Genomic DNA, 17,166 nt, shown 5'->3' on the forward strand with positions numbered 1-17,166 from the left:
ATATCAAACTTAATTTTCTTGTGCTCCAAATGAGGTCGACTTGCTAATATATAGTGGTTTATGGCTCCCAATTAGGCCGACTTGTCTTCTTGGAGGTCGACTTGGTGGAAGAGGCCTAATTGACTCATTTTACATCAAAATATTTTTCTTTCTTGATAGATAAAGCCCACTAAGGGTCTATTACATGACGATAAGAACTATGACTCATGAAATAAGCCCTATAAGCCTACAATGGAGGCTTTGACCTAAAAATAAATAAATAAAGCATGAAACCCATGTTAATAAATGATTTTTATTTTACAAATACATTTCCTTTTTCTTTCTTTTGAAAAATATATTACATCATGACTCAAGTGCAATTATGAAGATTGACACTAGTTACATTCTTCAACACTTCCTCTTAATTAGGGAGGTGTTTATAATTACATATATACAAAGGTATATGGAGGATCTCAAAATTATATGCTCTACGAAGAGTCACAACACACACAGTGCTTTGAATTATATACTTGACAAAGGTATCTAATCATTTGGGACTAAGGTGTGTTACAAGCTTCAACTACTCAAGGTACCATCAAGTTTTAGCTCCAACACAACCCTAACAATACAAGTATCGTATATAAGGTCAGAGCTCCACAATACCAATGATACCCTCCCTACTTCGGGATGTAGACATCATCACATGGTGACCATATGTCCTCCCAAGCATCTTGTTGCCCCAAGATGCTTCATCTCTCCTTATTAACTAAATTAGATATATCCACTAGTCCAAGCATTATTCAAAATGTTCAACCTACTTATGGAGAGATCTTGCACAATCACAACCCCAATTAGTAATAAAATTTCAAATATATACGAGTAAGCACAAATCTTTGAGGTCTTCAATCAGTATGATGCTACTTAGATTATTATCAAAGTATCCAAATACATCTCGCCAAAAAATTTATTGTTTAACTTCTTCAACAACGCCAAACACAACCTCAACATTTTTTCAACATGATTTTGTCTTTGTTAGCATCTTTATCCATATGTAGTACTTTCATTCATTCTTTGATCTTATACTTTATTCAAGGTATTCACTATATTTGTCATTATATGCCCTCCCTCTTAACTGGGGAGATATACTCATTCTTTATATCCAAGCTCCCCCTCAACTTAGGGAGATCAATAACTTCATAACATTGGAGAAACTTCAATCTTTCAATTTCTTCACAAACATTATTCTTTCTTATGGTAACAAGGTCATCTATACATCATTCTTTTAGCTTCCGTTATATATCATCATCATCATTATTATCAAGTCATCTTCAATATCTTGAAGATTATGTACTTGCAAATCTTCAGCAACAAGTACAACTAGGTAGAAGTATGAAGTCAACTTTATCAAAATTATTGGAATAATCAATTTTAGACATAAAAAACCTAAACCTAGTTAGGTTCATAGTCAACAAGGGTTACATCTTTTATATAGTCGACTTTAACAACTTTCTAGGGTTTAGTAACAAACCCTAGATTCCATCACCAAGACTAATGTCTTAGATATCATTGACAGAAACAAGCTAATAATCCAACCATATTATACATCTAGGGTTTCAACAATATGCTCTTAGAATTTCATGTCAAACTTTACTAGGGTTCTGTTACAAACCCTAAATTTATTTAAACTAAAACATCAATAATAATCAAGTTATCATTCTATTATTTCGTATCAAACTTCAAAATTAGATATACAACAAATTTGACCACGCTAGGGTTTTGATTATACAAAAGTACATACACCTAAGGATTTTATTCCTAGAATCTCACATTGACTATACCAAGGGTTTTTTCATAAACACTAATTTATCAAAACATAAAGATCTAGGGTTTCATTATATAACCTAGACATCAACAACAAACTTTAAAAAGGGTAGGGTTTTACCAAAAACATGATCAAAATCCTAAACATTAAAAGAATAGGATTTCATCATATGTTATTGATTTTATCAACAAACCCTAAGAAGACTAGGATTTCATTATTAACATTGACATACCATTAACATCAAAAGTTTAACGTTTTACGGTTAACCCTAAAGGTTAGGGGTTCAATAAAATGAACAAATGGTAAAAGATAATATAACAATGGTAGATTCAATCTAGTGATTAATCACCCTAACACGAATCTTTATGATTCAAAACCCTAAACATAAGAGAGTTAGTAATATAAAATAAATTTCAAATGAAAAAATATCATACCTCCTTATGTGAAGAAGATCTGCAACGAGTTAAATCAAATCAAACATACCTTGGGTTGTTCTTTAACAAAACTTGTAAATTTTCTTTAATAACAAGCTTACTTTCATGATACACATCTTTCTTTGAAGTTTCCTTCACAGCCTTTGTGTATTTTGTAAGCTTTCCTACCAAGGAAAAGTGTAAAGAAAAGTTATGAATAAGTAATACACGTCGATCTAGATGTATGGAGGAAAACAAACATGAAAGAGGAAACAAAGAACAAGATACTTATCTTTTGGTAAAATGGTGAAGGCTCCCTCTTAATTCAATCTTTCTGAGGGATACCTACAACTTATAAAATACAATTCAATAATTTATATCATGATATATTAGATCTATGAACTATACAAATCAAAACATAAAGCATTACAAAACCTAAAGTAGAAGGATATTAGTATCCCTAAAAGACTTAAGAAAATAAATCTTTGACTTTAAACTTTTCAAATTTATTATTCTTGGGTAGATCTTCATTGACAACTATTGAATGTTCTTTTTCTCTCTTCTTATTCCTAGGATTTTCTGCACATTGATTCTTGTAGTGTCCCATCTTATGACAATTGTAACATTCAATTTTTGATAGACCAACCTTCTTCTTTGGTCCTTTAAATTTCTTTTATCCTCCCTTGTTCTTGTGTTGAGTAGAATATGCATTTGGATGTGTTGTTCTCTTCATCTTCATTCTTGTCAACTACTAATGAGATGCATGCTTCTTCTTGACTGCATACATTCCACATTTGTTCAAAGGATGGCATGTATTTTCCACTGCTAATACCTGATGCAAAAGAGCTCCATGATTTTGGTAAACCTAATAGTGCAATAATCACAAGTTCTTTCTTTGGTACAACTTCATCAATGGCTTGGAGTTCATCTCTTATTCGAGAGATCCTAAAAAAATAGGAAGATATAGTGTCATCTTTCGTCGTCTTTATTCTTCTTAGTTCATTCTTGAGACTAGTTATTTGACCAATGTTCTTGATGGTAAATAGTTTGGAGAGAGTTCCATACATCCTTTATGCGGTATTTATGTTGTATATGTAGGGGATTATATTGTCCTTCACTCCATTTACAATTTAGGTTCATGGACAAGATGTTAGTTTCCCTGCGCTTTTCCTTTCCTGCATTATCTGTCGGTTTCTCAACTTTTCCATTAACAAAATCCAATACTTTGTGCTAAGTAAGGATGAGATCTAACCTCCTCTTCCATGCTCTATAGTTGGAGTCTCCTTCTAGCTTATTTTCTGTCTTCATTGAGGTTGCCATAAACTTTATAATGTCTTCCTTAATTTGAAATACTTTCTTCCTTGAAAGCCTTTTTCTTGATCCTTCCTTCAATAGATTTTCAAGCTGCCTTTTTCCTTCTCTTATTTCATTGTAGCTCTCATACCATGTTATAAAATAAAAAAGGCAGAAACATTCTCTTGTTTTGACAATTACTTGTGATATTCTTGTATTCTTATTAACTTTCTTTATGTTCTTCTTTTATCTTCTTCTCATCAAGAAATCATAAAATAAAAACATGAAGATAACCGACACCAGATATAGGCACTAAACCAGGGCTAAAACCCCTATGAAGGGAAAAACCTAGTCAAACTCTTCCACTAGTAGATTCAAATAAAACTTGAGACAATCCAAGACCTTAGACCAAACCAAAAGCCTCTCCTCACTCCACCAATTCAACCCTTCAAGATGATTAGAAAATATTCAATAGTTAACCTTAGTCAAACAACTTCAACTTAGAATTTTGTCCCTCCAGCTTCTAGAATTTCAGCCCTATTGCAGATTGAAATTTTGACCCTCTTGCAACAACCCAAAAAATTGCACATGTGGAAGAAAAGAGAGAAATTTGGCTTCTTCTTGCTTGACAAACGTCTCCTTCTCCTTCTCTAGGGTTTTCTACTTCTCCTTAGGCATTTCACTCTTCTTTTTCTTCTCCAACAACCATAGATTGAACTTGTTTATTTGTGTGCTCCAAATGAGGTCGAGTTGCTACGTATATATAGTGGTTGTTGGTTCCCAATTAGGTCGACTTTGTGGAGGAGGCCGAATTGACTCATTTTACATCAAAATATTTTTCTTTCTTGATAGATAAAGCCTAAGGAGGGTCTATTACATGATGACAAGAACTACGACCCTTGACATAAACCCTAGAAGCCTACAATTGAGGTTTTGACCTAAAAATAAATAAATAAAGCATGAAACCAATTTTAATAAATGATTTTTATTTTACAAACAAATTTCCTTTTTCTTTCTTTTGACAAATATATTACATCATGACTCAAGTACAATTATGAAGACCAACACTAGTTACATTCTTCAACACCATTCAATCCTCACCTATCTCTCATGATCTCAACATGACATGAGAACCAATGTGATCCTCCTTGACCTTCTTCACTGTTGGTTAGGAATGTTTCTACGAATTTCATGTTGGTTTTGTAGAATTTGCAAACCTCACATGTGAAATGAAATCCCAACTTGAAGAATTTTTAGGCTAATTTCTCTCTCCAATGCACTTATTCTAGCACATTGTTTCCATTTGAGGAGAGCAGTGCCACAAAGATGTTATCTTTCTCCTTGGTGCAAGTTTTACTATTTCCACTTGGTTGTTCTTTCAGGTATCAAAATTTACAACTGAGGATTGTCCTTAACCTATTGAGTGTGGGGGCATTTTTATCCTATAACGTTTGTTGGACAAGGGCACCGTATTTAGGGCAGTTTTAGCCCCCTTTTATGCATAAAAATGGAGAATTTATACACAATTTCGAATGCCTAGCTTTTAGGATTTTTTGTTGATTTATTTCACACCTATTTTTTGGATCTCGAAGACTTTTTCGCTGGTAGGACACACCTATGCATTGTTTCTACTAGGTGGTTTTTAATAATAAGTATGTGCACAAGGGTCTTGGAAATATTTTATGGAAGAAGATCATGCCTTAGGTCCTAAAGAAAGATTTGAGGCATTCAAAACACTCAAACAATCCTACAATACCTTGTCGAATCACTTTAAACAACTTACAAAATGTGTCAAGTGATTAGGTAAAATGGAATTGGCCATAAGCTATTTTCCAAATAAACTACAAATGAGCACACAAACTTACAAGTATGTAGATACTTAAAAATGCACATGTATTTAGGAGCATGCATGTGCATAGAAGTTTTAATCACTAAAGGCCGAACTTGAAACAGGTGGCATTTTTAATTTTAAAGGCCGAACTTGAAACAGGTGGCATTTTTAATTTTTTTTAAGAGGTGACGTCATTTTTAAAGACCCAACTTGAAATTATGTTTAACTATGTCTTTCAAATCCACGTCACTTGCTCGCATACAATTCGATGCAGGAAGCAACTCGTAACTTACTTGATCACATTCCACGTCATTTACTCGACCATATTAGCTTGTATGCCGGTTTCAAAATTTAATACTCTACGGCTACATTGGGCTCCGTGCGCAGCGGTTAATAATCTCTACGGCTACATTGGGCTCTGTGCGCAGCTGGCGAATGCACTTCAAATCCGATATATCAGTATTACATTTAGACGGCAAAAGAAAGGGAAATCGCACTAGCAAGCTTGGCCGACAGATACAGGAAGAAGAGTGGCCAGTATCGGCTTTCATGGCTGGGAGTTGGTGGGCAAGCTACGTTTCATGGCTGGGAGATGGTGTAGAGTATCTGCGTTTCGATTGGCTGCTAAGTGGAGAAGGAGATTGGAGAAGGGCTGAGGAAATTAGGTCGTAGATAGAGTAGAACATATTTTGGGTTTGTTGGAGAAGGGTTGAAGAAATTAGCTAGCAGAGTGGAACAGATTTTGGGTTTGTTGGAGAAAGGTTGAAGAAATTAGGTAGTAGAGTAGAATTTTGTGTTTTAGAATTTGGATTTTAATACTGTGTTTTCTTTTCTTTTTGAGCATGGCCATGCTTATTTGTTTATACTTTGAATTTTGCCTATGCATTTTAGTTTTTTATTTATTTATTTTGTTTTTGTTTTGAAAATGTTTTGTTCCTCTAGATTGGGTTGTTTGCTGTTTATTTGGTTGTTTGCTGCTTATTTGGTTCTGCGTTCTGGCTTGAGAGGTGAATTGGTTGGTTGGGGATTAAGAGGGTTGATTGGGAGAGTGAGGCTGCCAAGAATATAAGATGGGATGACTGATTTAATGGTGAAAATTGAGAAGGTATATATTATTTTATTTGTTATATAAAAGTTTTGATGGTAATAGGTTATTATCTGAATTTTTAAATCACTATGTATTGAATTTTTAAATCACTATCTATTGTATGTCATTGTCTACTGAATATATATGGGTATTTTGCAGAACATTTTATCCTGTTTGTTTGTTTTTTTTTTTAAATAATTTTTGTTTGGTGGGTTAATTGTCCTGTCCGCTTTTCAAGTGCAGAGGAAGGAAGAACTATACTACCAGGAAGGAAGAATTATACCACCAGTTAATAGTGGTGGAAAACACAGATGCTGTGTATTTTCTAGATTGCAGGTGAGCATTAACTTTTGGTTTCTCTTATCTAATTAATTTTTAATTAAATTTTAATGAGGAAAGTTAGGTGTACTTAATACTATTAGGGTTTACTTGCATATGCACCATGCATGCAAGGGTTGAGAAAATTTTCATAATCTTTCATGGGTTATTCAATGTCTCTGAATTTTATTTTTTGTACTGGTTATAGTAGGGTTTCATTATTGAGTATTATTTGTCAAAGTTCAATATATTGATGCTGAGTAGTGCAGCATAAAACCCTCTGATGCTTAAATCTAAAGAAGAATTTGGGGTTTCTAGAATTCTTCTTTTAGAAACTGTTTGTAGAACATTTTATCTTGTTGCTTTTTTTTTTTATTAACTTGTCCTGTTTCCTCTTCAAGTGCAGAGGAAGGTAGAATTATATGATCAAGAAGGAAGAATTATACCACCACCACATGCTGTGTATTTTTTAGATTGCAGGTAGGCATTAACTTTTGTTCTCTCATATCTAATTGATTTTTAATGAGGGTAGGGTAGGCTTACTTAGCAAGCTTAGGGTTTAGATACAAACACACTGTGCATGTAAGGGTTCTTCCTTCAGGTAATAGTTCATTATCTGAATTTTTAAATCACAATGTAGCTCATGGATAGATTACTTTGTAGAACATTTTATCCTGTTTTTTTTGGGTTAACTTGTGGAGTTTCCTCTTACTGTGCAGAGTATGGAAAAACTATACCATAAAGGGAGAATTAGAGCACGAGTTAATAGTGGTGGAAAACACACATGCTGTGTATTTTTAGATTGAAGGTGAGCATTAACTTTTGGTTTCTGTTAATATCTAAACAATTTTTAATGAGGGAAAGATGTAATTATTCAGTTTACTGTTTAGATACATACTGGTGTGGAGAAATTTCGTAGTCTTCCATTTTTTTTGGGTTATTCAATGTCTTTAGATTTTATTTTCTGTAATGGTTATCATAGGGTTTTATTCTTGAGTATTGTTTATCAAATTTCAATATAAAACCCTCTAGTGCTTAAATCTGAAGAAGAATTTGGGATTTCTAGAATTTTTCTTTTAGGAATTGTTAACATATGTTTAATATGTGAGTAAAATTTAATTTCAATTTTATTATAATTATTTTCCTCCCTGCATGTTGCAAATAAATTTTGGTCATTGAATGTTTTTTTATCCACAGATTTTATGTTTTGTACTAGTTGTCATAGGGTTTTATTCTTGAGTATTGTTTGTCAAAGTTCAATATATTGATGTTGAGTAGTGCTATCTGATGCATAAATTTGAAGAAGAATTTGGGGTTTCTAGAAATTTTCTTTTAGGAACTGTTTGCAATGTTTAATATGTGGGTAAAATTTTATTTCAATTTTATTATAATTTTTCTCACTGCATGTTGCAAACAGATTTTGGTTATTGGATGTTTTTTATTTAGGCTAGTGACCCACAGTCCAAGCCATGTTTAGCTTATAAACTAACATATTTTGGGGTGAGATCATTAACCATTCAGTGACCTGTAACAGTCAATTTGTGCTAGGATAAACCTTCTAATGCTGAAACCTAAAGAAAATTTTGGGTTTCCAGAATTTTCTTTTTAGTTACTATTTGTAGAAGTTCAATACTTGAGTTAAATTTTATTCCAGTTCTATTATAATTCTTTTATCTCAGACATTTTGCATATAGAATTTGGTCATTGGAGGTTCCCTATTTAGCTGAGCAACCCACAATCCATGCCATCTTGAACTTATAAAGTAACACACATTTGGGGTTAGATTATTAACCAATCAATGACCCACAACAATCATATTCATCAATCTCCATTTATTATTTTTCTCAACCAGCTTGAACAAAGTGGCTTTAGGGAGCATGGATAGACTTACTAGTCCTAGAGAAACAGTGCTGGTATGCCATCTAAGATGGATGGAATGAGACCTGCCAGGTCACACTTGCATTAGATGGAAACACACCACCTATGCAAAAGCACATTGAAGCAAGACTTGTAGGAAGACATTTGGATTCAGCAAGACCCCATTATGTAAGCAAACACTTTGAATCAAGACCTATTTAGAAAATTATGGTTTCTCAAATGTGTCCTTACCTATCTAAGTGTAAGCAAGTAGCATGGGATGAACTAACAATAGGTGTGCTAGGGGGTGACCTAACCTAGATAAGGAAAGAAGGTTCAAATACTTGGCAGGGGTTAGCACCTCTATTTAGTCTTACTAGAAGCAAATCCTAAGTATGCGATTTTTTCTAATGAGGAGTTCAGGGTAAGCTCATTCCTTTTATTTTATAGAACATTAACTCGAAGAAGATTCAACTATCTTTGTCCAAAATCAATACCTAAGTTATGGTTTGGAAAAAGAAATATAGTTCCTACATTTTCCTTCATATTAAGTATGCTGTGAACATTTTTGTAGCCAAGGCCCATAAAAATGCCTTTTATATTTTTCGAGAGTACTACCCTAGTCTTTAAGCATTGCATTCCTTTGCATATTGATCTTATATGGACGGAACCCAATTCCTTGTGTTTCTAGTGTGTTTATTTATGTAAATTGGAGAGTAAGAATGGAGTATCTTTTATCGATTGATAATCTTCCTTTAGGGACACAAACAATCGAGCCAAAGCAATTACTTATCTCCCAAACATAAGAAAATATTTGTAAAATTAAACAACTCCCAAACAACAATCCATTTCTCTCCATTCAACAATATTATAAGATTTACCAGTTCATTTTTAATTATCCAATTCCATTCATATATCTTATACCCATAACAAATTCCATCAATCTATTTTTGCTTAGAGCAATGTGAGGGTTTACCCATAAGGAAGTGCCTGGTTATCCATTAATGTGTTTGCTGAGAATGGGTAACTTAAGGACTTAACACTCCTAAAAGGTAAAAGGTTAGTGCATGAAAGAGTTTACCAAAAAGAATCCCCCCTACATAGTCTTTTTACCTCCTCCTATAATATCCAACCATGGTAGATACCTCTCAGTCCATCTCTTGCTAAAGTGGAGAGAATGTAAAAAGGTTTGCACTCTTTGAACATTTTAATTCCACTATTTAAAATTTTGTGACCATAAAGTAACATAGGAGTCTTTAACATATAACATATGTATATAGGTAAGACAAAGAGTCCCTTCAATCTGTTCACAGTTATAATATAGGAGCCTAATGTATATAGGGTGCATTCAGTTAGATACCGTTAGTCTTTTAACTTTTTTTAATTGTTTTAAAATGTACTTCAGGAATGAGCCAGTAAGGGACCTTAAAGGTGTCAGAAATCAATGGGTAAGGTAGAAATTTAATTAATCTAAAATGTATCTTTAAGGCTACTTCATGAATGAACCAGTAAGGGATCTTAAAGGTGTCAAAAGTCGACCAGTAAGGTAGAGCCAGAAATGAGCATGGATTTAGGTGGATGATGCAACCCAGTAATTAGTTGTAAGTTGTAACTCACCATTTTGAACCTTTTTTTCCTTTAGCCTATCTTATGAGGTATCGTGAGTTAGTATGATGAGCCATCAAACCAAGCTGTTGGGGTTAGTTTTCTACTTTTTGACCCTTATGTTGGAGTTCTCCCTTCAACTAAGAGAAATAAGTGTAGAAAGTAGAATGGCAATGAAAATGGTCAAGAGGGGTATTCTGGATTGGGGAGGAAAGGGTGCAAGAGCATCAGGCACATTCAGATGAACCTGGCATTCTTGTTAGTTGGATGCCAATGGTGAGAAGATTTTTATTGAGATGATCACCTACCATGCACCCAATAATTAGGAATGGTGGGTTGACACATCGCTGTTAACCCATAACAGACCCAATTCACTCAATTCACTGCCTTCTTAAAAATATAGAATTCGGTATTAGATATGTGCAATTCTTATTAAAAAATCAGATTTCCTGAAAATGTTTACCCATCTCCCTAGTCTTGGTTCCTTTTCTAGTTTTGTAGCAAATAAACAGCCCTCTCATCTTTTGCATATTCAGCTAATAATTTTTTTTGCGGCCCAGTTCTACCTTAGATATGGCACATAGCTCAGATAACATAGCTAAGAAATCAGCTGAAGCATTATTTATGCACTTATATTAATTTCAAAGTAAAAACCTTGTAGTTGACTTTCCAACTTCACCAAAATTCCACTAGGAAAATGAATACTCCAAAGTTTCATGCTCCATTTGGATTTTGAGGCGTTGTCGCAATAAATATGGCTTGAATTTTACTATAACATTCATAAGGGTCAACATTTCCTTATCATAGATGCATAACAACGGCTCCTTGTCAGTCAATTTCTACTTTGAAAAGCTATAGGCTGCTGATTTGCATGACCATAGTGTTCATGTCAGCGCTCAAAGCATCATATTTCACTTAAAAAGTCTGAGAAATTTGGAAGTGCAAATACAGGGCTGGGCCTTTTTCATGCGTCAGTAGCCCCCTCTACAGTCCCCATCCATTTAAATTGATTCTTATTGGTAAGATCAGTGAGGTTTGTCATGATGCTTCCAAAGCCCTTGACAGAACTTCCTATATAAATTGCATATTCTATCAAGTTCTCTCAACTGAGCCACATTCTTGGGAGTTGGCCACTCAAGAAACAAAGAGTGAAATTCAAAAAATAAAGAGTGAAACAGAGCCAGCCCTGGATGATTGAGAAAATTGTCAGGCCTCAGCTTCTTTGATCACCATTTGATAGGAAGCAAAACTAAATGATTTTCATTCTAAATATTTTGTGTTCTTTGCCACAATGATGCTGGGATAAATGGAAATACACTGAGAATTAATTTAGAAAAAAATAAGTTAGCAATGAAGCTATATAGTTTCACCTTGTGTACAAGTATTTAACAGATGCCAGCTTGAGTGTTACAGTTTGCATAGATAAGAAGGGACCCCTTCTGCAGCCTCCATCCATTTGAATCCATCCTTATTGGTAAGATTGGTTAGGTGTGCCATGATGCTTCCAAAACCCTTGACAAGACTCCCTACATAAATCACATATTCTGTTAATTTCTCTCAACCGAGTCACATTCCTGGGAGTTGGCTAGTCAAGGATTAAGGAGTGAAATTTAAGAAATAAAGAGTGAAACAAAAAATTGTTAGGCTTCAGGTTCATTGGTCACAATTTTATAGGAAGCAAAACTAACTGTTTTTCATTTTAAGTATCTTGTGTCCTTCGCCACAATAATGTTGTGTTAAGTGGAAATATACTGAGAAAATCAATTGTAGACAAACTTAAGTTACTAATGAAGTCATTCAGTTTTGTTTTCTGTTACACGTATTTGATAGATGCCTGAATGAGTGTTATAGTATGAATAGATAAGAAGGGAGACCTTCTGCAGCCTCCATCTATTTGAATAGATCCTTATTGGTAAGATTGGTTAGGTGTGCCCATGATGCTTCCAAAACCCTTGACAGACTCCCTTTATAAATTGCATATTCTGTTAAGTTCTCTCAACCTAGTCACATTCCTGGGAGTTGGCTAGTCAAGGATTAAGGAGTGAAATTAAGAAATAAAGAGTGAAACAAAGCCAGCCCTGGATGATTGAAAAACTTGTTAGGCTTCAGATTCATTGGTCACAATTGTTTCCTAAAACCAACAGGTTTTTCATTTTAAGTATCTTGTGTCCTTTGCCACAATAATGTTGTGTTAAGTGGAAACATACTGAGAAAATCAATTGTAGAAAAACCTAAGTTACTAATGAAGTCATTCAGTTTCATTTTCTGTTACAAGTATTTGGTAGATGACTGCTTGAGTGTTATAGTTTGCGTAGACAAGAAGGTAGCCCCTTTGCAGCCTGCATATATTTAAATCTATTCTTATTGCTAAGATCAGTGAGGTGGGCCATGATGCTTCTAAAACCCTTGACAAACTTCCTATATAGATTGCATATTCTATTAAGTTCTCTCAACTGAGTCACATTCTTTGAAATAAAGAGTGAATCAGAGCAAGCCCTGGATAATTGAGAAAATTGTCAGGCTTCAGATTCCTTGATCACAATTTGATAGGAAGCATAACTAGCTATTTTCACAAGTATCGTGTGTCCACTGCCACAATAATGTTGGGATAAATGGAAAGATACTGAGAGAATCAATTGTAGACGAACTTAAGTTACTAATGAAGTCATTCAGTTTCACTTTATGTTACAAGTATTTGGTAGATGCCTGCTTGAGTGTTGCAGTTTGCATAGATAAGAAGGTAGCCCCTTTGAAGGGTCCACCCATTTAAGTTGATCCTTGTTGGTAAAATCAGTGAGGTGTGCCATGATGCTTCCAAAACCCTCGACAAAATCAGTGACCATTTTGGCATCCACAAAAATGAAATTTTAAAGGCAGGACAATTATTCCAATTAAATGGACATTGGTTAAAACTTAAACCACATTAACACAAGATGTCAAGTAAATTCAGAACTTTGAAGCCAAAACACAATCACTGAGAATGAAGACCTAACTTGCCACTTTCTATTACTTCAATAATTTCGCCTTACATAAACTAGATCTGGAGAAGAAATCTGCAACTGTGAACCTCGATGAACTGTAATTCAAATTTGAGTACTAAAACCTAGATGAAAAAACTGAGAGCTGTGAACTAGACAGAGATAGAATTAAGTAACATAACATCATATGTACTATGTCTTCTATATATATAGCCCCTCTTTCTTCTTGGAAACATACTAGCCTTAACAAAATAAACCAGATTTGGAGAAGAAATCTATAACAATGAACTGTAATTCAAATTTGAGTGCTAAAACCTAGATGAAACTGAGAGCTGTGAACTAGATCTGGAGAAGAAATCTGTAACTGTGAACCTCACTAAACAGTAATTCAAATTTGAGTGCTAAAACCTAGATGAAACTGAGAGCTATGAACTAGACAGAGATAGAATTAAGTAACACACATGATATTTACTAGGGCAGGGGTACTCCACCGACCGGATTGGAGTTCTTATACATGTGAACAGGTTTGTCTCCATCTGGATTAAAGACCCGCGTCAAATCAACAGTCTCATCTCCGTGGGTGTAGCCAAAAAGCTCAATGCTATATAAATTGCATATTCTGTAAAGTTCTCTCAACTGAGTCACATTCTTGGAAGTTGGCCAGTCAAGGAAGGAGTGAAATTCAAGAAATAAGGAGTGAAACAGAGCCCGCTCTGGATGGTTGAGAAAATTGTCAGGCTTCAGGTTCCTTAATCATAATTTGATAGGAAGCAAAGCTAATGGTTTTCTTTTCTAAGTATCTTGCGTCTCTTGCCACAATAATGTTGGGATAAATGGAAATATTTTGGGAGAATCAATTTTAGACGAACTTAAGTTACTAATGAAGTCATTCGTTTTCACCTTTTGTTACAAGTATTTGAAAGATGCTTGCTTGAGTGTTACAGTTTGCATTGATAAAACGGTAGTCCCTTTGCAGCGGCCATCCATTAATTGAGATACTTATTGGTCAGTGAGGTGTGCTATGATGCTTCCAAAACCCTTGACAGTATAAATTGCATATTCTATTAAGTTCTCTCAAGTGAGTCACATTCTTGGGAGTTGGCCAGTCAAGTAAGGAGTAAAATTCAGGAAATAAGGAGTGAAACCGAACCAGCCCTGGATGACAGAAAATTGTCAGGCTTCAGGGACCTTCATCACAATTTAATAGGAAGCAAAACTAACAGTTTTTCATTCTAAATATCTTGTGTCCTTTGTCACAATGATGTTGGGATAAGTGGAAATCCACACAGAGAATCAATTGTAGATAAACTTGAGTTACTAATGAAGTCATTTAGCTTCACCTTCTGTTAATGCCTGCTTGAGTGTTAGAGTTTGCCGTGTAGAATGGGCCTTTTTTTGGTCATAGTAATTCCTTTGATTATTCAGATCTTCAGTTGATGCTCTCCAAACTGAGCTATCACACTAAGGGGGGATTTTACTAGGCACTATATGGTACATGTCCAGTAATTCTTTTACTGCTCTTTCTCTGTCATCTTTCCAGGGACCCAAAAATATATTTCTACTGTTCTTCATGGTAAATAGCACATCTCCTCTGATGCATATTCACTTTATTCATCCCGTATAGTTCAACAATGAGTATATCTTTGAATGTGGTTGGTAATACCAATTGCACGTCTTCTGATGCATATTCATCGTATTCATCCTTTATAAATGAACAATGAGTATATATTTGAATGTGTTTGCTTTTCATATAAGCAAATTCATCAACTCCTTTGGACTTTGATAGCTTGTGGGATGGTCACGGAGGAAAGAAATTGAGACCCATCATCACAGTTGTTGAAACCAGTCATGGCCAGTATCGGTTAGTTTAGAAAAAGTATTGGATCCTGATCAAATAAAAATAGGTCAATTGTTGCACCATATGTAATGAGTTACTTCACTGAGTGAGTTCTGTGAGTGATGAAACTGGATGACAGAAAATTGTCAGGCTTCAAGTTCTTTTATCATCACAATTGGATAGGAAGCAAAACTAACAGTTTTTCATTCTAAATATCTCGTGTCCTTTGCCACAACGATGATGGGATACATGGAAATACACCGAATCAATTGTAAAGAAACGTTAGTTACTAATGAAGTCATTCCACTTCACCTTCTGTTAAAAGTATTTGACAGATGCCTGCTTGAGTGTTACAGTTTGCTTGAGTGTTACAGTTTGCCATGTAAGGAAGTCATTCCACTTCACCTTCTGTTAAAAGTATTTGACAGATGCCTGCTTGAGAGTTACTTCCCTGAGTGACTTCTGTGAGAGCGATGACCTCTCATTGGAGAGTCTGGAATACCTTTTTGATAGTTTATGTTTTTAAAACCAATTCATTATGCCTATCCAGATCGATATGTATACCCAGTCGGAGAGTCTGGAATAATACCTTTTTGATAGTTTATGTATCTAGATCGTTTAATATATACCCAGTTGCTCTTAGCGTGGATTCTGTTGTTTACCTTGATTTTGAATTAGTGAATCTTTATCCAGATACAGAGGTGTGTAAACCGCTTAAATGGCCACATTAACCCCTGAATAGGGTTTTAGGCGGTGGCTTCCTCCATTGATGTCGACGGGATTCGTTTCGGTCTTCATTAAGAACTCTCAGCCAATTGGATTTTCCCGTACACAGGAATTCTGGTTATGATTTCTTTGATTTTCATTTGATAGCACTTTCAATACCTCGATACAAAATAATAATAACATTTACAACATTTACATTTACAGGCCTTTCTTGAAACTTGAAATGCTTTAAGAAGAAGAGATGGGATGGGTTTTCTATTTAGTTTACCTTAGATATTGTTTCTGTAATTTATGACTATTTACTTCATACCTGAAATTTACAATGAATTAATTTTATTATATATAATAGTTATTTGACTGGCCATCTTCTTATGAAACAGGTGTTAAACAATGGGATGGGGTGAGGGCTTTTGACCAAAAGTCATAGAAGATGATGGAATTGTCTTCCCAATTTCATGTGAGATTATTATAATATTTATAATAGATTATTTTTTATTATTTATAATATTTATTTATTTTAAAATAGATGTTGAAAAATATTTAACTAATTGTTTTTTTTCAAGTTTGTTAAACAGATGCAGACTGTTGTGACAGAAAGCAATACATGAGAAGGTAGATTAAATTTTCTTCCAATTTTGTGAGATTTTTTTTCCTGCAATTTTAGGGGAGTGGAAAACTATTTTTTTTATTGTTTTTGTTATTTATTATTTTAAAATAGAAATATTATTAAAACTTTAATTTTCTGATGGTATGAAACAGAGATCAATACAAGAAGAGCGGGCACAGCAGCAAGATGAGAAGTGCTTCACAAAGGCTCAAACTTCTGTCAAATAATCACATATTAGGTGTAATTGTAAATTGTAATATGATTTTTGATGTACTCTCACAAACTATACTTCAATATATAATCAGATTTTTTTTTTGAGAGGGGCTAGACCCTTCTCACAACCTCCAAGATAGCTTTGGCCAAAGCTATCTTGGAGGAGTCTCTTTCTGGAGTTTTGTTTATTCTTTTTTTTTTTTTTTCCAATTTTTTTGTTTTATTTATAATTATAACTTTTTTTTCTTTGTAATAAAATATGTGTTTGATTTTATAATTTATTCCAGTGATATAATGAAGTTTTGTTTATAATTGTTTAATTAATTAATATTTTTAAAATGAAAAAAAAAATAGAACTTCATATTTTAAATTTTATTGAGCATATTCACAATTTTTTTCACATTCACATTGCTTTCGCATGACACTTACATATAATAACCTCAAATGATTTAATAAAAACTGAACTCATAAAATTATATTATTTCTAATTTTGTTTCACTTTTACAATTCTTTCACTTTCACTTGATACCTCTATATACGAAAACATATAATTTAGTAGAAATGAACTCAAAATTATATTGCACAGTTCTTTCACTTGAT

At 33.9% G+C, this 17,166-nt stretch overlaps 1 long non-coding RNA gene across 3 annotated transcripts; it reads left to right on the top strand.

Annotated features, from left to right (window-relative positions):
* Nucleotides 1-5,730: 5,730 nt before the first annotated feature.
* Nucleotides 5,731-16,697, top strand: LOC149246694 (uncharacterized). 3 transcript variants are annotated; one of them, XR_016266541.1, is made up of 7 exons: nucleotides 5,731-6,443; nucleotides 6,669-6,761; nucleotides 7,150-7,223; nucleotides 7,463-7,551; nucleotides 16,127-16,203; nucleotides 16,310-16,358; nucleotides 16,506-16,697. It is a non-coding gene; the product is annotated as an uncharacterized LOC149246694 (long non-coding RNA). The 3 variants fall into 3 exon arrangements; XR_016266542.1 differs by having other exon boundaries at nucleotides 16,322-16,358; XR_016266543.1 differs by having other exon boundaries at nucleotides 7,145-7,223; nucleotides 16,506-16,696.
* The last annotated feature ends 469 nt before the right edge of the window (nucleotides 16,698-17,166 follow it).

This window comes from Pinus tabuliformis, chromosome 7 (assembly GCF_031772625.1).
Source record: "Pinus tabuliformis cultivar Carrire ecotype Pingquan chromosome 7, CPIR1, whole genome shotgun sequence".
Classification (NCBI taxonomy): domain Eukaryota; kingdom Viridiplantae; phylum Streptophyta; class Pinopsida; order Pinales; family Pinaceae; genus Pinus; species Pinus tabuliformis.